We start from the raw sequence: 23160 nt of genomic DNA on the forward strand, positions 1-23160 counted from the left end.
GATCTGCCTGCCTCAGCCTCCTAAAGTTCTGAGATTACAGGCATGAGTCACTGCGCCCGGCCAGGGTTTTCCTTTCAATTTAGTTCTAGGAAGTCAGCCTGAAACAGTTTTAAGTTCCCTGCCTCCTGACCCTATTCTGCTGCCTCAGTTCTGGAGGTCAGAAGTCTAAAATGGGCCCATAGAGCTGCATGCCTTCTGGAGGCTCCAGGACAGACTCTGTTTCTTTGCCTTTTCCAGCTTCTAGAGACTGCCTGCATTCCTTGGCTCATGACCCCTTCCTCCAAATTCAAAGCCAGCAGTATCTTTTCTCCTGTCTTGCCTCTGCTTCAAAGGAGATGTGAGGCATCTCTACAAAGGAGAGATGTATAACTCTTGCCCTCCTGTTTCCCTCTCAAGACCCTTAATTTAATCACATATGCCATGTGTCTTTTGCACTCTGTATCATATTCACAGATGCTCAGAATTCAGATGTGGACAACTTTGAGGGGGAGCATTATTCAGCCAACCACAACACTTCTATTTTGCTCCCCAGAATGAAAGTTGGAAACCATTAGTCTTCTAGTCCAACTCCCTTATTTTACAAATAAAACTGAAGGTGAAAAGGTAAAGTAACTTCTATAGGACACATGGGTGTTACCTGGACTCCCGGGCTTCTGAATCTCAGGCTCTTATTTTATGAACTTAGAACCAAACAGGGCTGTTTACTTGACAATATGGTGTTTGTTATTGGTTCTCCTAAGTTGTGGATCATGCAGGGTTACTGCAGAAAAGTGACTGTAATCATAGAGGAAGCGCATCCTCTTTACTCGGGAGGCTGAGGCAGGAGAATGGCATAAACCCGGGAGGCGGAGCTTGCAGTGAGCTGAGATCCGGCCACTGCACTCCAGCCTGGGCGACAGAGCGAGACTCCGTCTCAAAAAAAAAAAAAAAAAGAAAAGAAAAAGAATTTCTTTTTACCAAAGTTTTCATCCTATGAGCAACTCCAGCAGTCTATTCATGAGAAGGATTCGTAGTGTCTTTGTGAACATCATCAGTTTTATTTCCCTAAAGAACTGTTTCTATGCCTGGGTGGGTTAAATCCTTAAGTTATCTAATCTTAATACTGCAAGGGCTGCACCAGCACATCTCAAGTTTGTGTTATGTGATCATTCATGATGCATATAAAGTGAGATGAAGAAGTGTTGTTCCAGTTATCATTCCTGTGTAATAAATTACCCCAGAATTTAGCAGTTTATTTACTGTATTATGCTCATGGATTCTTTTGATCAGAAATTTGAACAAGGCACAGCAGAAATAATTTGCCTCTGCTCTGCGATGTCTGGGGCCTCAGGTGGGGAGACTCAAAGACTGGAGGAAATTCAATAGTGGGGACCAGAATCATCTGAAGACTTGTTCATTCACATGTCTGATATCTGGGCTTGGATGAATCAAATATTAGCACTGCCAACTGGAGCAACAACACATGGCCCCAATGAGTGGATTGGCTTCTTACCATCATGGCAGTCTTAGGGTGGCCAGATATCTTACATGGCAACTCAAAGCTCCAAGCATGAGTGTTCCATCGAGCATGGCAGAAGATATGTCACCTTTTATCACCTAGTGTCACAAGTTACACAGTGGCCCTTCTACCATACTCTAATCATTGAAACATTCACTCAGATTCAAGGGGAGGGGACACAGAATCCACTTCTCAATGGGAGAAGTGTCAAATAATTTGGGGGTCATGCTTTAAAACTACAAGTGGGTTTATTAACTAACATCCTGTGGTTGCAAGTAACAGAAAACCCAAATAGGATGAGCTGAAATAATGACATTTATTTTCTTATATAACCAGACTGATATGGTTTGGATCTGTGTCCGTGAGTGAGTTATTATGAGATCTGGCTGCTTAAAAGTGTGTAGCACCTCCCCCCTCTCTCTCTTCTTCCTGCTCCAGCCATGTTATATGTGCCTGCTTCCCCTTCACCTTCCACCGTGATTGTAAGTTTCCTGAGGCCTCCCCAGAAGCAGGAGTCACTCTGCTTCCTGTGCAGCTTGCAGAACCACAAGCCAATTAAACTTCTTTTCTTTATATATTATCCAGTCTCAAGTATTTCTCATTGCTGTAAAGCAATGAGAGAACAGACTAATACATACACAGAGGCAGAGATATTCCAGGTTCATTTAGTTGCTCAACAAATTTTGGGGGCTTCTGTGCTTTTCATCTTTCCATGCCGATATCCTCAGCATATCAGCAACATTTAGCCTTATGGTCATACATGGCTGCATTAGTTCTGGTATCGCTAGGAACAAAGATACCACGTTCAGTGAATAAGATGAGTGTTTTCTGGGGTTGATCGGATTTTCTAAGGAAAGCAAATCTTTATTTCAAGTCCTCAGGAATTTTCTCCACAGGTTCCACTGGCCAAGATTGGGCCACGTGACTCCCCACTAGGCAAAACATATGGGACAACAAATGTTGGTTTTTTCATTCTGTATGGTGAAAAGTGAGTTCTGCCAGCAAGAAAAAAAAAATGGATGTAAAATAAATGTTGGTAGGTCAGTCCTTTCCAAACTTTTCCATGCTATGGCCCACATAGAGGATAATATTTATATGGCACATTGAGGTAAACTGGAGGGGCTTTGTGGGCATCTGTATGGGGCTTGGTGAAAAAACATTTTCTTTACATTATGTAATTATATAAAAAAATAAAATAGAAAGGGTGTTAAAAATGAATTTGTAAAAGCTTCCAAATAAAGTCTCTTTCAATGCTTTAGTGAGACCCTCAATCTTGCTTTCACCCATATAATATTTTATATCTGGCTCTATGCATTGAATAGCCATAAACAATTCCTGTGAATGAATTTTTAATAATGATTTTTCCATAAATCTGAATAAATTATATTGTTGGGAAAGATTCCCCATGGAAGTATCTGATAAAAAACATTTGGACCCACTTTACAAACCATTTAATTATATTTAAAGGCTTCTGTAATGGTAGACTATGTAATTAGGACCATCTCTTTCACTGATAATTACAAAGGTTGGACAAAATGTAATAGACATTTGCTCAAGGGAATTGGATTTTTAACAAGATGGGGAAGAATTATGGATGTAAGACATAGAATAATGAAACCCAGAAAGATAAGCATGGCATTTGGGATGAGCATGGCATTTATCTCAAGGTGAGAAGATGCTAAGCCTTTTGTTTATGGGCCAAGGGGTAAAATAATCAGACTGCATGGCCTGCCAAGGAAGATGATTCTGGTAAACAGTCTCGCTTTGGGTTGAAACCCCATGGATTAAACCCTGGGAGTAAAACACTCAAACTTGATCTTGCAGACTGAATCTCAGTTTTAAATTACCCAAACCCCTGAAATTGAATTAAGGTGATCTGGAATTGCTAATGCCTCTAGCCAACTTCTAGAAGCAAATGTAAATTCTCTCTGAAGGAAGAAAACATTATCTTAGGTCTCAAATCAGACATATGATTTTTTGCATACATCAAGTGGACAATAAAACATAACTAGACACATAACGAGACAAGACAACATTATCTTAAATCAATAGATAATGGAAACAGCCCAACCAGGGATGAAGATGATGGAGTTATCAGAAACACACTTTAAAATAACTATGCTTACTATATTAAAAGAAATAAAAGACAAGGTTGAGAATTTCATCCAAGAACTTGAAATTATAAAAAGTATACAAATGGAATTTCTAGAAGTGGAAAGTACAATAACTAATTTTTAAAAAAGAACAAAGAATCGGTTCTATAGTGGTTCCGACAAAGCTGAAGATTTAGTGAAGCTTAAAAAATTGGACAGAATAGACCGGGTGCAGTGGCTCATGCCTGTAATCCCAGCACTTTGGGAGGCTGAGGTGGGCAGATCACGAAGTTAAGAGATCGAGACCATCCTGGCTAACACGGTGAAACCCCGTCTCTACTAAAAATACAAAAAAAAAAAAAAAAAAAAAAAAATCAGCCAGGCATAGTGGCAGGCGACTGTAGTCCCAGCTACTCAGGAGGCTGAGGCAGGAGAATGGCATGAACCCAGGAGGCGGAGCTTGCAGTGAGCTGAGATCAGGCCACTGCACTCCAACCTGGGTGACACAGCGAGACTCTGTCTCAGAAAAAAAAAAAAAAAAAAAAAAAATTGGACTGAATAAAATAGCCAAAGTGAAGCACAGAGACATAAATTAATCTAAAATACAGAAGAAAGCATACAGAGAAAGTTTCACATACATAATGAGATTTCCAGAAGGAGATGAGACAGAATGGACAGAAACAATATTTGATGAAATATTAGCTGAAGGTCTTCCAAAACCGATGAAAGAACATATTAGTCAGAGTCTCTGTAGGAAGCAGATTAAACTCCCAAAATAATAATTCAGGGAGGATTTATTTACAACGCTGTGTGCTGGGATGGTGGATATAGCAGATCTATAAGGAATAGTTTCAGGAACCCAGTATAGCCTATCACTTTTCTCCATCAATATCCATCCACTTGCCCAGCTACAGAGGCAGGGACTATAGAAACTATTCTGTTACCTCATCCCCTCTCCCTTTTACTTCCACTGATCATTGCTAGTGTTTTTGATTGCAGGTGGTTGTGTGACCAACTTAAATGCTATAATAGATGATGGACCTCTTCTATATGTCAAGCAGCACATTTTATGCTCTATATCTACTATATTTCCAGGGACTCTGTGATTACAGTTCCAATTAATGTCAACTATGTCATGGATCAATGTGATGTGGTATAGCTCTAAGATATGAGGGACTGCCTTAAGTCTGACGTGGAGGTCTTCTAGTTTAAAAAAATATATATATACACATATATATATGTGTGTGTGTATATATTTTAGATCTAGTCCTGAATCCAGACTTTCTAGTGTTAAATTCATGTTCTTCATTTCATATTTACAACTCTTATATTTTCCCTATCTGTGCTTTCTAAAGCTATAATAAAACACCAGGTGACTCCACAATCTTTATAAGAAACTTTGTTGCTATAGAGATTAAGTGCTACAGCCACTTGACCTCCAGTGCCTTGCCCTCTACCAGCATTACATCCTCTGGTGATCAAGTGAGTAATCATTATGCCACATCATGGTCATGAATTACATATGCCCTATTTCTTCCCAGTAAGAAGATTATCCATGTGCTCCATTAAGTATATGAACAACCAATTCTCAGAATTTCATTTTGAGTATGTGTGTATATAAAGAGATTTATTTTAAGATATTTAAGAGTCCCTTATATTTTCCTTTTTTTGAACTGTTTCTTCCTATCCCTTTCCCATTTTCGAACTGTGCTCTTAATCTTTTATCTTGTTGATTTTTGAGAACTTTTTATAAATAACAAATTATCCTTGTGTCTGTGATAAGTTGCACATTCTTTCTCCCAGTTTTTCCTCTTTTTATTTTGCTTAAGATAATTTTTGCCATACACACTTTTAAAATATTAATATCATTAATTTTATCAAAAAATACTTCTTCTAAGTAATTGGCTGACACAATTGTAGAAGCTTGGCAAGTCCAAAATCTCATGAGGTAGACCAAACAGGCTGGAGGCTCAGGAAAGGGTTACAGTTAGACTCCAGAAGCAGCCTGATACAGAACCAGGAAGTACCAATGTTACAGATAAAGCCTGAAGACTATCTGCTGGAGAATTCCCTTTTGCTCTGGGGAGGTCAGCCTTCCGTTCTAGTCAGGCCTTCAACTGATTAGATAAGGCTCACCCACATTATAGAAGGCAATCTGCTTTACTGAAAGTCTAGTGATTTAAATGTAAAGTCAACCAAAACATCCTCACAGAAACATCCACAATAATGTTTGACCAGATATCTGGGCATTGTGGCTCAGCCAAGTTGACACATAAAATTAGCCATCACAGGCTACTTCTGGTACCAGTTACTGTATCAATCAAGTTGTCAAGAAGAAGCAGATGGCACACTAAAGTTGGCATAAATTGAAGAGTGCTCATTTACAAAGATGTGGGCAGGTGAACTAACGGCAAGTGCATGGGGCTAACAACAGTGAAGCTGTCACTACTGCTAAGCTGTGAAGTTTGAGGGGAAAGAGGATTAAACAGTCATGTTGACAAGTCCACTTTCAGAGGAAAAATGATCTTTTGTCAAGGGATATAACAATCCCAAGGTGGTCTCCACAAAGGGAACCCAGGGAATAATTATCCTGACCCTTTCTCCTTCCCTCTGATCCCTTATTGCTGTTTCTCATTAGCTGAACCCAACTGTAAACTAGAGGACATGGGAACGACTGTAATCCATATAGGTCAGTTTCCCAAAGCATGAAGGAGTGTGAACTGTGTATGTGGAGAGATAGAGAATATTTAGCACAGATCTTAAGCCACAGGTCCAAGAATCCCTATGATCCCCAAGCAAAATGAATAAAAAACTGTATTTTGGCACCTCACAATAAAATGGCTGAAAACCAAAGGAAAGAGAAAAATTGTAAAGTATCACTGCCTCACCCCAAAAAGACAAATTACCTTCAAAAGTGAAACAAGAATATTCAAATCTGACTTCTCATAGAAACAGTGGAAACTCAAAGACAATGTATTTTTAAATTGATACCCTGTAATTTTACATATTTATGGGGTGCACAGTGACATTTTGATAAATGCATAAAGTATGTCATGATCAAATCAGGATATTTAGGATGTCCATCACCTTGCACATTTATCTTCTCATTGTATTGGTGTTTTGGGTTGTTCTTGCATTGCTATAAAAAATACCTGACCAGGCGCAGTGGCTCATGCATATAATCCCAGCACTTTGGGAGGCCAAGGTGGGCTGATCACCTGAGGTTGGGAGTTTGAGACCAGCCTGACAAACATGGAGAAACTCTGTCTCTACTAAAAAATACAAAATTAGCTGGGCATGATGGTGCATGCCTGTAATCCCAGCTACTTGGGAGGCTGAGGCAGGAGAATCGCTTGAACCTGGGAGGTGGAGGTTGCAGTGAGCCAAGATTGTGCCATTGCACTCCAGCCTGGGCAACAACAGCGAAACTCTGTCTCGAAAAAAAAAAAAAAAGAAAGAAAGAAAGAAAAAAGAAAAGAAATACCTGAGGCTGAGGCTGGGTAATTTATAAACAAAAGAGGTTTTAATTGGCTCGTAGTTTCAGAGGCTGTACAAGCATGATACTGGCATCTGCTTGGTTTCTGGGGAAGCCTCAGGAAGCTTTTACTCATGGTGGAAGGTAAAGCAGGAGCAGGCACATCACATGGCCAGAGTAGAGAAAAATGGGAGAGAGGTGGCACACACTTTTAAACAAACAGATCTCATGTGAATTCACACACTATCCTGAGGACAGCACCAAGCCATGAGAGATCTGCCTCCATGATGCAAACATTTTCCACCAGGCCCCATATACAACATTGGGGATTACATTGCAACATGAGATTTAGAGTGGACAACATCCAAACTATATCATTTTACCCTTGGCCCCTCAAATCTCATGTTTTTCTCACATTGCAAAATACAGTTATCCCCTGCCAGTAGTCCCCCAAAAGTCTCAACTCCTTTCAGCCTCACTCAAAAAAGTCCCAAGTTCAAAGTCTCATCTGAGATAAGGCAAGTATCTTCCATCTATGAGCTGTAAAATCAAAAACTAGTTGTTTACTTCCAAGATACAATGGAAATACAGGCATAGGGTAAACACTCCTGTTCCAAAAGGCAGAAATCAGCCAAAAGAAAGATGAGCCCCATTCAAGTCTGAAACAAAGCAGAACACTCATTAAATCTTAAAACTCCAGAATAATCTCCTTTGACTCCATGTCCCACAATCCAGAGCACGCTGATGCAAGGGGTGGGTTCCCAAGAACTTGGGCAGCTCTGCCCCCGTGGATTTTCCATGCTGAAGTTGCAAACTGTTAGCGGGTCTTCCATTCTAGGGTCTGGAGGATGGTGGTCCCCTTTCCACAGCTCCACAAGCCAGTTCCCCAGTGGGGACTCTATGTGGGGTCTCCAACCCCACATTTCCCCTCCTCACTTTCCTAGTACAGGTTCTCTGTAGGGTCTCTGCCCATGCAGCAGGCTTCTGCCTGGATTCCTAGGCTTTTCCATACATCCTCTGAAAGCTGGGTGCAGGCTGCCAAACCTCCTTAACTCTTGCACTCTGCATGCCTGCAGGCTTAGCACCATATGGCAACTGCCTAGGTTATGGCTTGCACCCTCTGGAGCTTGTGGTCCAAGTTGTACTTAAAACTCTTTGAGCCAAAGCAGGAGTTTGGGCAGCTGGGATGTGGGGAGCAGTGTCCTGAAGCTGTGTAGGGTAATGAGGCTGCGGGCCTGGCCCAGGAACCATTTTTTCCTCCTGGGTCTCTGAACCTGTTATGGGAGAGGCTGCCTCAAAGATCTCTGAAATGCCTTTTTTTTCCCCATTGTCTTGACTATTAGCACCTGGTTTTTTTGTCATGCAAATATCTCTAGAAAGTGATTGCTCCATTGCTGGCTTGGATTCTTCTCCTGAATCTTTAGGGCTTTCTAGATAGAAGATCATGTCATCTTCAAATAGGAACAATTTGACTTCTTCTTTTCCAATTTGGATGCCTTTTGTTCCTTTATCTTGCCTAATTGCTCTGGCTAGGACTTTCAGTAATAGAGTGGTGAAAGTGGGCATCCTAGACAATGTATTTTGACACCTTCAAAACACTGAAAGAAAATACTATGAATTTCGAATGTCTATACAGCAAAAAATCCTTCAAAAATAAAGATGAAATAACAAAAATTTAGGCCAATAAAAATGAAATTAGTTGCCAGCAGTACATTTCAAGAAATGCAAAAATTTATACTTTTGGCAAAATACAAACTAATTTTAGTAGAAATTTGGATGATGTAGGAAGAAATGAAGAGTAATTACAGGGCTACATTTAATGATTATGAACTCTATAAAACAATGATAATAATATCTGTGGAATTTAAATTATATGCCAAATTCAAATACAGAATAACAGTAGCATATAAATTGAGAGGAGGATAAATTGAGTTAAAGTGTTCAAATGTCCTTTTATTGTTCAAGAAATGGGTAAGGTATCAAGTAATATTATACTTTGATAAATCAAGGATGAATTTTTGTATAGAGTAAAATGCACTAAATGAAAAGTTTTTTTTAATGTATAATTACCATGCTAACAGAGTAGAGAAATAGAATTTTAACAATACTCAGTTAACCCAAAAGAAGGCAAAGGAGAGAAAAAAAGAACATAGTAAAAGCGAGATAAATATGTAAAAATAATAAAATGATAGATTTAACTCTAAATATATCTTATTTATAATAAATATAAGTAGATCACACATTCCACTTAAATAACCAAGGACAGAACAAAACACACTCCACTTATATGCTGACTATAAAAGTCACATAAAAATATCAAGGATACAGAAAAATTTGAAGTAAAAGGATGCAAAATGCAACATTATTTAATGCTGACATATATGTTTTAATCTCAAATAAAGTAAGTTTTAAGCAAAAGACGTTACTAGAGGAAAAGAGACGTGTTTTATAATGGTAAGAATCAATTCAATGGGTGGACATAAGAGTCCAAAATGTTATGCACTTAAATATGCGAAATAAAAATGAATACCGTTAAAAGATGAAAAAGATAAATTCACAGTTGTATGGAAGATTTTAATGCTCCTCTCAATAGATGACAGAATAAGCTAGAAAAAGGTACATTAGAAAAGATAAAGGAAATTTGTTCAATATGATTAACACATTTTATAATTGATGTGTGTAGAACTCTGAATGCAACAACTGCAGAACACATATTCTTTTGAAGTACAAGAAGTACTTTATGTGAAGTAGATTATCTTGCTTGAGGAATTTAATCATTACTTTTATGAACAATGATTGTAATATGGTGATAGATAATTTGTCTATTTGTTTTGTAGCTGGCAGTCCTTCAATTTCAAACCATAGAAAAACACATACTCTCATAAGAAAACGTTCCGGGAATTGGAAAGTATTTTACTTCAAAACGATTCATCTTTGAGAACCAGAGTTTATTGATTGAGTCACAATGTACCACTTTGGGAGTGAAAAACTTTGTGGATTTGAATAAGATACTTAAAGTCAGTTATTAATGTTGTCACTAGTAGGCCATGATATAAGTATTCATAGAACTCTCTAATTTAAAATGCGAACTCTACTTCCCTACAGGCTCTTTTGTAGGTATCTTCTTCTATCATTCTTTTGTTTCTAGGATGTAAGCCACTGTAGTCAAGACTCTCACGTAGTACTATTTCAAGGCCTTTGTAACATCTGGTCCCAGTATGACAAAATGACTTTTCTTCCATAGCACAAGCCATTATTACAAAAGAAAATTGCAAAGTAATACTTTTTTTAATTACCAGAACTAATTACCAAAAATAGAACACTAATTTTTAAATTACCTTACTTAGGATGAACATAGATGTACAATGGGGCAGGGAATAGAAGATATAAATGGAGCAGGAAGTTACTGTGCTGAGATATCCTTTCTTTCATTTCCAAGGAATTGATCACTAATGTAGACGTGTGAGGAGAAATGTACTGACAATGAGGATTGCTATGCTGTAATACTAGTCTTTGGAGAATTGAAAGGAATAGGATTTTAACACTGGCTGCAAATCAGAAGCACAGGATGAGGTGTTAAAAAATTTATTTGCTAGACCCCACCCCCCTGAGATTCTGATTTAATTGTTCTGGAATCAAAACTGGCATCAGTAGTTTTTCAGAAGCTTCCCCAGTTGGGTGATTATAACATGAAGTCAGTCAGGGTTGAGAAACCTTGGTGCAAAATCTTTTTTTCCCCTTCAGATATTACAACAAGGTAAATTCACTTTTGCTGGACAGGCTGAAACATAGTTCTGCTGGACATTAGAACAATACATTTGCTACTTCTTGGGAATGTTTTTGTGTGCTATGGGTTTGTCATTTATTCATTCATTCATTCAACAAAGGTTTACTTAGCACCCTCTATTGCCAAACGTTGTATTAGAGAAGCAGTCCTTAACCAGAGCAGATTTTTACTCTCACCCCCACTTCCACCCCAGGGAGATTTGGCAATGCCTGGAGACATTTTTGATTGTCATAAGTAGGGTGAGACCTACTGGCTTATAGTATTAGAGGCCACGGATGCTGCCAAACTTCTTACAACGCACATGACCGTCCCCCACAGTAAGTTATTTGCCATAAAATGTCAATAATGCTGAGGTTAAGAAATTCTGTATTAGAAGATGGGAATGAACAAGAAAGATTGCCCATCTCTATGGAGTTTATGATCTATTTGGAAAGGCAGACAATACACAAGCACTATATATATATATGATATATATATCTCTCACATATATTTATCATATGTAGATATATATATATGATATGTATATAATCTGTATTATATGACAGAGCAGGAACATCGCCATCTTGGGTAAGCCCCTCATTCTAAAGTTCACTTAATAAAAAACTGCCTAAATCCAAAGGGCATCAGCCTAATGGCTAAGGTCAGCATGACCATAAACCACAAATAACATCTCCAACCAGAAACATTCCAAACTCCTCCCCGACCATAGACACATGCTAGCCCTGAGATCATCTCCCTTTGGCTGGGAAGATGCCAGCCTCAAGATAATCCCCCTTCAGCCAGAAAGATGTCTGTCCAAAGGTAAACTCCCTTCCTCCTAAAGACATTCCAACTCTGCCATAAAACCTCTCCCTCACACTGAAACATTCCAAGCTAGTGATAAGCCCCCTCACCCTAAAACAAATATATTCTCAGTCTGTAAGAGAAAGTGCTCCTGACCAAAAAAAATTGGTCAGAAGCCCCTTTCAGGTTTTATCTAAAGTAAACGTGTCTTTAACTGTCAAGCTGTGTTTCATGTTTCTTTCCTCTTTAACTCTTACATTATATGTGTGTGTGTGTGTGTATATATATATACACACACATGACATGAGGTAGCTGTAAGTGTTATAAAGAAGACATAAGAAAAGTAAGGAAATAGAGAGTGACTAGGGTGAGGCTACTATAGATAAGATGAAGAGGGAAGAGTTCTCTGAGAAAATGACATTTAGACAATCACTCAAATAATGTAAAGAAGTTAGATAAGAATATGAAAGTTACATTAGAAGTTATATTTGAAGTTTGACGTTAGATGAGAGAGGACACTGGATTTTCTCAGAGTGCGAGGAAAGAAATAAATTAGAAAAATATGGCAAAATCTCAGGCAACTCAATTGGGTTTTGTGGTCATAATTTTAAAATGAAACCAATCATAGATGTTGCAGCCTCTGGCCATGTTCAGCTCTTGGAAGCATATGCAGAAGAGTAGGGTTAACCCGGATTGGGGCTTTTCCAAGTGATTTTGATAGAGGAAGAGAGAATCATGGCCTTTGAAGGCATTTTCAGGGGAGTGATTGGTCTGATAGATTGTGGATTCTAAGCTTGGTAAGTAATGATGGACAGCAAAAAAGTGATAGGATCATTGAACGCTAGGTCCAAATGGTGTCAGATAATTACTGTGGTGAAAGTTCTAGAAAAAGTGAGATGGAAGGAAAGAGAGTTGGGGTCAGAAAGTTGGATGATTAAATATGAAGTGTGTGTGTATATATATATATATATATTTTTTTTTTTTTTTTGAGACAAGATCTCTCTCTATCATCCAGGCTGGAGTGCAGTGGTGTGATCTTGGCTCACTGCAACCTCTGCCTCCCAGGTTCAAGTGATTCTCCTGCCTCATCCTCCCAAGTAGCTGGGACTACAGGTGTGCACCACCACGCCTGGCTAATTTTTGTATTTTTAGTAGAGATGGGATTTTGCCATGCTGGCCAGGCTGGTCTTGAACTCATGACCTCAAGTGATCTGCCCACTTCGCCCTCCCAAAGTGCTGAGATTTCAGGTATGAGCCACTGCATCTGGATGAACATAAAATATTTTTGAAGCCAACATCTAAGCAGGAGTGAGGATTCCTCTTTTTCTTGGTGCCTCTTTTACATCCTACTGTGGGCATTGTAGCCAGGAGAGTGGTACAAGAAGCTTTGTATTATCAGCTAGGGGACAACATTTATATCAGGTTCTGTGATTTTGACTTGATATTTTTCCCTGGCTTTTTCATACATGTGAGTAGGAATGAATAGGGACAACTGAGTACAAATCCTAGAGTACAGTGCCATGACAAACATACTGGGCGGGGGAAATAAGCAGGCACCAAGGAAAAACAGAAAATAAGACTTTTCCATATAGGTTGATCCCTTTTCTCCAGACGTTCACAGATTCTATACGAGACATCTTATATCCCTTCCTTTTTTTTTTCCTCCTGCCCTTGTCTCTGCCGTACAATTTTATTATGCTTTAGTATTTGTTCATGTAAAGATGAAACTACATTTATGTTTCAGGCATGCTCTGCCTGCATAATCACAATAAAAATGTTTTTGGCTAAGGTTTGGAAAACTTAGTTTTTTTGTGTTTTGGTCCCTCTTGTGCCTACCATTTCTAGTGAAGGTTGTGATTTTTTAACCATTTATTTAACTAAAACTTCTACTAGTGTTGTGGCTAATTTATGCCCCACCTCATCCTCATATTACAAACTTTAAACAAATATCAAACTGAGAATATTTCCTTCCCTCACAGAGAAAAAAATCTGTTTTTTATTTAGTGTCTGTCTTTTAGTGGAAAGAATGATGGCTTTTTGATACAGGGTACATAAACTGACCCTGTTGTTTATTATAATGCTTTATTGCACTGAAGGGGAATATAAACTGGATAAGAAAAACGCTTGTGCTGCATGAATTGGTTCGGTACTGTTTCAGGGAAAGAACACATGCAAGGAGATTCATTTAGTTATACTCAGCTCTTAATCTTTGTAATTCTTCTAAACCATGTCTCACAAAAGATGTTTCTTGGTGTTTTTGAAGAGCTGGAGTAATGTATTTACAAGCATAAAATGGCTTCATTAGGTATAGTCATTTTGCTCATCAAAAATCTGCAGCTTTATCACAGAGAATCATTCATTGTCAAAGTGCATACGCTAATGACCTTCTTCATAGTCAAAGCACATTTTAAATATTTATTCATAAGCCAGATGAGGACTTTTAAAGTAGTTAATTTTAAAACAAAGTGACCTTTGTACAGGGAGGAAAAAAACACTGAATATGAACAAAATGAGCATTTGTATCATGGTTTTACACATAACAAAGCATTTGCCAAGCATCAGCACCAATCACGTATACTTATTAAACCCATGATGCAGCCCTGGTTTTCAAATGCATAATCAAATGTAAACATATATAGATTGGCCTCAGTTGACATTAAGGAACTGTGGATAATTTTCTCCTTATAACAATCATAATTATATTCCATTCTCCTTAGTTAAAGACATGGATGATGTCGATGTTGAACAAGGTGCTGAAGTAACATGATTATACACATTTCTCATTCCTAGTGGGGCTGTTTCATGGTATAAAAATTAGAAATAGGCACTGATTGAAATATTCAAGTCTCAGTTTTCTCCTTCTAAACAGAGACAAAGACTTGGAGAACAACAAAAACTGTTTACAAAGGGTTTTCTGTCCACATGGTCTTATCTCCATTTTACTCTGAGTTAATGTTTGATAGAATGGGTGTATTTGGAGTCAAGAGATTGCCAGTCATTATAGTGAGGACATCAGGTCAGTGTGCTGGAATCGTGTTTAAATTTGTATGAGGCCCTCACTGAGGGCTTTTAACTAGGATAATCTCTCCTGGAGTCATTTTGGTATTTGGTTTTTGGCTATTTCTTTTAGGAAGTGTCACATAGCGAAGAAAACTGTAATTTTTCTCTGATTCTTTGTTGGTTAAAAAATTAACCCAGCTAAACTCTTGAATTGATCCAATTCATTGACTCTTCTCCACCTAAATCTAGGCTGGTTGAAAATGTCTCTCAATGAACAGACTAGGGCTCTGTAACTCTGTGGTCTGCATCCACAATGGGGTTCTCAGAGCAGGAGGGGAAACCTCTGATGATTCTCTGATCTATTCAGCTTTGGTTCCCCACCACAGCCATTTCAAACATTTTCCCACTCTCCAACTCTCTGACTCCAGAACATTCCTGTCACTATCAACATATTGTTTCCCACTTTAGCAAGAAACTGGATCCATCATTTGAGGGCTCCTTTAACTTCTTGCCATTGAATGAAAGAACACACTTGCATGCCTAGCTATTATTTGCTTCCCTTATAACAGAGTGGTAATTCTTCCACAGGTTCTTTGACAGTTCGTTCCTTCTATCTTATTCATAGACCATGGAACAACATTTTTCTTCTTTCTCCTTTGTTTTTAATCCCACTCCTTCCAGTGTTTACTGTAACTGCCAAACTGCTTATCTTGTATCTCTTACTCAAATGTAAACCCCATAAGAAGCAGGGAACTGGTCTATCCTGCTCCCCATTGTATTTCTAGTGCAAAGATCTATGCATGATTCAATAAATGTTTTTGTTTTTAAGTTAATGAATGAGAGCTAAGAGGGGTGTGTGGTGAGGCAATGTGGTGTTGTAGAACACAGAGTGTTTTAAAGTTCAACTGCAGTGGGGTGTGATTTGTCCCGTGTGTAATCTCAGCACTTTGGGAGGCTGAGGCAGGTGGATCACTTGAGGCCAGGAGTTAGAGACCAGCCTGGCCAACATGGCAAAACTCAGTCTCTACTAAAAATACAAAAATTACATGGGTGTGGTGGCACACACCTGTAATCCCAGATACTCAGGAGGCTGAGGCATGAGAATTGCTTGAACCCGGGAGGTGGAGATCGCAGTGAGCCAAGATCATGCCACTGCACTCCAACCTGGGCAACACAGCAAGACTCTTAAAAAAAAACCATGTTAAAAAATTTAAAAAATAAAGTTCAATTGCTATAATTTTGGTTTTATTGAGGTCCCTTATGATGGTCTATACTGATAGGTAGTCTTTGATCAACAAATCAGTGGCACTATTAGAAGATTTTTCTGTAGTTGCTTGTTTATTTCTAACTCAACACAGAGTCTATGTCCTCATCCAGTTGTCCAGTTTATGGCATTCATACCATGCCCTGTTATGCAGTGACTGCTAATGTGTAAATTTCACAGTAAATTACTTATCAGAAAGGTAGGCATTAACACTCAGCTTGATGAGGGTAAGCTGCATAAGAAAATGTTTTGATAGAATTATGCTTATTCTATCAAATTTAATGGAGCATTGCATAATATATGTTAAATACCAATGACATGGTTGAACATAGTGTGCTTTCCCCACTGTATTAGTCCGTTCTCACGCTGCTACAAAGAACTGCCTGAGACTGGGTAACTTATAAAGAAAAGAGGCTTAATTGATTCACAGTTCAACATAGCTGGGGAGGCCTCAGGAAACTTATAATGATGGTGGAAGGCACCTCCTCACAGGGTGGCAGGAGAGAGAATGAGTACAAGCGGGGGAAATGCCAGACACTTATAAAACCATCAGATCTCCTGAGAACCCACTCACTGTCATGAGAACAGCATGGGGGAAACTACTCCCATGATCCAATCACTTCCTACCTGGTCCCTCCCATAACAAGTGGGGATTATGGGAACTAAAATTCAAGATGAGATTTGGGTGGGGACACAACCAAACAATATCATTCCACCCTAGCCCCTCCCAAATCTCATGTCCTCACATATCAAAACACAGTCATGCCTTGCCAACACTCCCCCAAAGTCTTAACTCACTCCAGCATTAACTCAAAAGTGCAAGTCCAAAGTCTCATCTGAGACAAGACAAGTTCCTTCCACCTATGAGTCTGCAAAATCAAAAGCAAGTTAGTCACTTCCTAGATACAATGGAGGTACAGGCATTGGGCAAATAAATACACCTGTTCCAAATGGGAGAAGTGGGCCAAAACAAAGGGGTTACAGGGCCCATGCAAGTCCGAAATCCAATAGGGCAGTCATTAAACCTTAAAGTTCCAAAATGATCTCCTTCGACTCGTGTAGGGAGACCCCCTGAAACTATTGCTATGGAATAAAAGATGAAATGCTCCTGATTACTGTAAATACAGAATTGCATGCAGGATTGTGTAAAGACAATGCCAGGTTGGACTGCCAGAATGAGCCAACAGCACGTGATGTGCTTCTCCCTGCAGAGAGCCTATGAACAGACGTGCAGTCAGGGAGGTTTCACATCACCAAGATTCCTATCCCAGAAAAACAGATGTTCATAGCTCTGGGAATGGAATGCAACCCTCGTGGAGAGCCTATAAATGGATGCATGAGGGGCGCCTGTTCATATGGGTAAGATAGGGCTATAAACACCCTCATCTTGCCACGGCTCTTCTAGGCCTCTTTAGGGTTAAGGCATACTCCCTTCTGAGAATTTCTGGTCTAACTGGTTGTCTAGCTTCACGTCCTGTTTCTATTGATTGATTGTAACCAGCTTTTGTTGCAACTGTTACTGTGATTAATATCTTGCTAATCATAGGTTATGGAAAGACTGTGTTTCTGTTTTAAGGCTCTGTTAGAAATTACTGATGCACACACTATATTGTAAATTCTTATCTCTGTATACTGTACTTCTGCATACAGATGTTATGTTAAAGAATTACTTCATCCCCATGTGACCATCTCACCTCATATCAAATGACCCTAAATCCCTCACTAACCTACTCCTGCCCTCACTAAACTTAATAATAGATGCTAGTATATCCAGTGCATTGGTGGCATCACAGGACCAGAGGACGGTGACCCCCCTGGACCCAGCTTTCACTATCTTGTGTGTGTCTATTATTTCTCGACCCGCTGATCCACCTGGGAACAAAGAGAGAGCCCTGTTGCATTGTGGGCTGCTGGCCAGATCCCGCAATAGACTCATATCTAGATCCTGCTGATGCAAGAGGCGGACTCCCATGGCCTTGGGCAACTCCGCCCCTGTGGCTTGGCAGGGTACTAAGCCTCAAACCCCCAACCCCCGGCTGCTTTCACAGGCTGGCATTGAAAGTCTGTGACTTTTCCAGGTGCATGGCACAAGCTCCAGGTACATGGCACAAGCTCCACTAGGCAGTGCCCCAGTGGGGACTCTGTGTGGGGGCTCTGACCCCACATTTCCCTTCTGCACTGCTCTAGCAGAAACTCTCCATGAGCTCTCTGCCCATGCAGCAGACTTCTGCCTGGACATGCAGGTGTTTCATACAACCTCTGAAATCTAGATGGAGGTTCCCAAATCTCAATTCTTTTCTTCTGTGCACCCACAAGACCAACACCACATGGAAGCTGCAAAGGCTTGGGGCTTGCACCCTCTGAAGCAATGGCATGAGCTATACCTTAGCCCCTTTTAGCCATGGCTGGAGCAGCTGAGACACAGGGCACCTAGTACCAAGGGTGCACAGAGCAGGGGGGTCCTGGACCTGGCCCAGAAAATGACTTTTCCCACCTACGCCTCCAGGCCTGTGATGGGAGAGGCTGCCATAAAGGTCTCTGACATGCCCTGGAGACATTTTCCTCATTGCCTTGGTGATCAACATTGGGCTCCTTATTACTTATGCAAATTCCTGCAGGCAGCTTGAATTTCTCCTCAGAAAATGGGGTTTTCTTTTCTAATGCATCAGCAGGCTGCAAATTTTTAAAACTTTTATGCTTTGTTTCCTCTTGAATGCTTTGCTGCTTACAAATTTCTTCCACCAGATACCCTATATTATCTCTCTCTAGTTCAAAGTTCCACAGATCTCTAGGGCAGAGGCAAAATGCTGCCAGTCTCTTTACTAGAGCATAGCAAGAGTTACCTTTGCTCCAGTTCTCAAGAAGTTCCTCTTCTCCATCTCAGACCACCTCAGCCTGGACTTCATTGTCCATATCACTATCAGTATTTTGGTCAAAACCATTCAAAAAGTCTCCGAGAAGTTCCAAACTTTCTCACATCTTCCTGTCTTCTGAGCCCTCCAAAGTCACTTCCACATTTTTGGGTATACTTGATGCAGCACTATACTCCCTGCAGTACTAATTTACTTTATTAGTCCATTCTCATGCCACTATAAAGAAATGCCCAAGACTGGGTAATTAATAAAGAAAAGAAGTTTAATTGACTCGCAGTTCCATATAGCTGGGTAGGCCTCAGGAAACTTACAATTCTGGCAGAGGGCACCACTTCCCTGGGTGGAAGGAGAGAGAATGAGTGCAAGCAGGGGAAATGCCAGACAGCATGGTGCAAGCTGCTGGTGGATCTACCATATATAATGCTTATATACCATATGATGCTTATAAAACCATCAGATCTTGTGAGAACTCACTCACTATCATGAGAACAGCATGGGGGAAACCACCCCTATGATCAAATCACTTCCCACTGAGTCCCTCCCATGACACATGGGGATTATGGGAACTACCATTCAAGATGATATTTGGGTGGGGACACAGCCCAGCCATATCACCCACCAAAAATACATTCAGCCATTTACACGTAAGATGAAAGTGAAAGTACAAAAGGTCAACTCCAGGAAGCAATGCCATCCACTAAGTGGGAAAAGAACCATTTAAGGTCTATCATTTAGAGGTTATATTTCAGGTTCAAATAAAATGAATCATTCACTCCCAGCCAGTAGGTATCATGTTGTGAATCTTTCTTGAAGAGGAGTAGGAGGAAAAGAGCAGTATAAAATCTGGTTATATGTCACCTTTCATCTTAGTAGTCTAAAACAAATTCTGGTGTTATGTCTTTGCCAAACAGACTATGACTTGTTTAAAATTTTGGAACAAAATGAAATGCATGCTACTTTTATTTTAAATAATTATTTCAATAACAGTTTGTCAATAGCCTGTTATGTTCTAATACTCGTCTGGTCTTTGAAGTAAGAGGAAAAAAAGAGAAACTGATGCTTCAGCTGGTCTGATTCTTGGAGAAGCTATAGATGTGAATGAAGCTAAGGAAGGTGGAACTGCCGGGAAAAAGTAACAGAATGTACGAAGGCATAGAGGCATGAAAAAGCACGTGTGGAAAATTACAAATGCTTCAATTTGTCCAAAGAAGGGTACATGTGGAGATATAAATTTGAGAATCCTTAATATATAGGGGATAGTTAGATCACCCAGGAGGAGTATGCAGAGAGAAAAATAAGCACAGAGGCTGACATACTAGGAAACACTCACATCCAAGGGATGGGATGGGCAGTAGAAGAGTCCATAAAAGATAGATAATAACAATTATAGAAGAAGTGATCATACACACACACACACACAGAGAAACAAAAAAGGTAATAGAGTAGGTAAATTGCATTAATGACTAATTTTTACCCCTCCCTATATTCATTCCCATTATCCTGTACATTTTCAGTGCTCTTCTACTCTAACTCTAGGCTCAATCATATGACATACTTTAGCCAATGAAATGCCAGAAAATATGACAAAAACAGAGGTTTGAAAAGCAGCTTGCACAATTGGTCCCGTACTGTTATGTCTCTGCTATGAGAAGGACAAACCTAGGTAGCTTACTGCCCACAGCAGAATAAGTTATTCTCAGCTGAGCCCAGCCTAGACCAACCAACCCCTACCTAACTCACAGACTTGTTTTGTAATAATAAATGATTGCTTTCCTTTAGTCACTGAGTTTTGGGGTGGTTTGTTATGCAGCAATAGTTGACTAATACACAGAGTTTTCAAAAAGAGAGTGAATGACAAATAAAGAAAATGAGATAAAGATTGAAAAGACCACATTTGGGCAATTAGAAGGATTCTGCTTACCTTAATTAGAGCAAATTTAACGGAGTAGTGGGTTCTAAACCACAACTGCAGAAGATTTGCAGAGTGTAAAAATAGAATAATCTACTGTTTTGTGGAGACAGACTAAATGCAGACTGAAGACTAAACGCAATGTGGTGAGGTAGAGGGCAATAGGTAGATGGGTATGAATAAAGAGAAAGTGTGCTGTTTGAAGATAGTGGAGATACAAGTACATTTATATGCTTAGGAGACAAAACCAGCAAAGAGAGAGTAGTTGAACAAACAGAAGAGGGAATGACCTAGGCAGAGTGATCTCTGAGCAGGTAGAAGGCAATGACCACTAGGGCACAGTAAAGGGAATTAGCTTTGGTTAGAAGAAGGGGTATTTCTCCACTGAACTGGGAATATAAAAATAAGGATGGGAATAGATAAAGATAAGTTTTCGGGAAAGAAGGGAGAGGGAGAAGAAAAGTGAAATGGAGTTCCCATATTATGGTCTCTATATAAAGTACAAAATGATATTGGGTAGGGCAGTCTGCAAAGTCACATTGCAAAGAGTAAAAAGAATGATAAACATTAATAGCTGTTACTAAGTGAAGACAGGGAAGATTTACTCTAGTACTGAGGACATACTAAAGCTGCAAATGATAAATTTGTAGTGGTAAAAATACATGCTTGTATGATTTCTCTAGAAGGACTTTATAATTCAAGTCTAACAGAAGATGGGTGGTTTCAGAGATTCTAATTTGAAATATTTCAGGATAGTGTGATAGAAGGCAAGAGTTAATAAATACAGAAGGAATAGCTGGGCACGGTGGCTCACACCTGTAATCCCAGCACTTTGGGAGGCCGAGGTGGGTGGATCATGAGGTCAGGAGTTCGAGACCAGCCTGATCAACATGGTGAAACTTCGTCTCTATTAAAAATACAAAAATTAGCCAGGTGTGGTGGCACACGCCTGTAATCCCAGCTACTCAGGAGGCTGAGGCAGGAGAATCGCTTGAACCCAGGAGGCAGAGGTTGCAGTGAGCCAAGATCAAGCCACTGGACTCCAGCCTATGCGAGACAGTGAGACTCCATCTCAAAAACAAAACAAAACAAAAATCCAGAAGGAACAAATAGGGAAGGACATTGTATCAGTATAACTTTACAGTACAGTCATGAGCAACAGAAAACCTTACCATATGTAATAGATTAAATAAGTAAGAAATTATTTTTCTCATACAACAAAAGTCCTGAAGAAGGAGTTTTGGGTCATGTTTTAACTCCACAGTAACATCAATATATCATTCTTCTTCCTCATCCTTTTTGCATGGCTTTTATTTTTGTTGTTGCAATATAGCTACTGAACAAGGGCATCATCCCATATGAGTTCCAGGCAGAAAGGAGGAGGAAAGGATCAAAAACTTTCTCTTAATGAAGTGTTACTTTGGGAGGGCAGTTTTCAATTGAGTCTCCCCTTAACCTCTTTGGACAAAAGTGTGTCACATTGCATCTCTTGTTGCAAAGAAGACCAGAACTTCAAAGCTTTAACATTCTAGCCACTATAATAGAGGGAGGACCAGGAAGAAGGGTTTGATGTTGGAGTTAAGTGAGCCAATGAATAGTGTCTATCATTTAAGTGAGAGTAACAGGAGCTGACAATTGCAGAAAATAAAGGAACCAAGGATAGAAACTAAATAAATTTGAAAATCAGATATGATGAGACATGAGAGGAGACTAACAGATGTTAGAGATTATAATTTCTGGTGTGAAGCAATTTAGGCAAGAAGAAATGGTTGTTGAAGAGTCATAGGGTTTAAGTTTCTTGGAATTCAGAAGGTCAAGAAAACATCAAACTAGAAAGGATCTTCCATATGGATATTGACGTTTCTTAAGATGATGGAGGGACTTGGGGTTTTAGTAAAGTAAAAAGTCTATAATAAACAATATCCTCTTCTGAAGATTACATCAGAATGAAAACATGTCCTGTTGCACATTCTTAAACCCAAAAAGAAATTAGAATGACTTAAATCGGGCAGCAGTTCCCAGAGAAAGTTAATATTCACTGACATATCACTTACCGATTTCTTTGTAATAAACAATTTCAAAATGTAACGACTTAAGGCAACAACCATCTATAATTTTTCAGAAGTCTGTTGGTTAACTGGGTGATCAGAGTCTTGCTAATTTGGGCTGCACTCAGCTGATTTCAGCTTGGCTCATTCACAGATCTATGTTCAGCTGGTGAGTCAGCTGGTGGCTGGCTGGTCTAGGTTAGCCTCAGCTGGGATGACTAAGCTCTGCTCCTCCTGCTCTGTCACCTTTCATCAGGCTAGCCTAGACTTATACAAAGGAAAGAATCCAAGAGGGAAAGCAGAAGTAAGCAAGATTTCTTGCCACCTAGGCTTAGAATTGGAACAATATTACTTCTTTTGTATATTGGGCAAAGCAATTCATAAGGTGGTTAGATTCACAAGGTGGTTAGATTCCTCTTGGTGGGAGGAA

The sequence above is a fragment of the Macaca mulatta genome, chromosome X (assembly GCF_049350105.2).
Source record: "Macaca mulatta isolate MMU2019108-1 chromosome X, T2T-MMU8v2.0, whole genome shotgun sequence".
NCBI lineage: Eukaryota > Metazoa > Chordata > Mammalia > Primates > Cercopithecidae > Macaca > Macaca mulatta.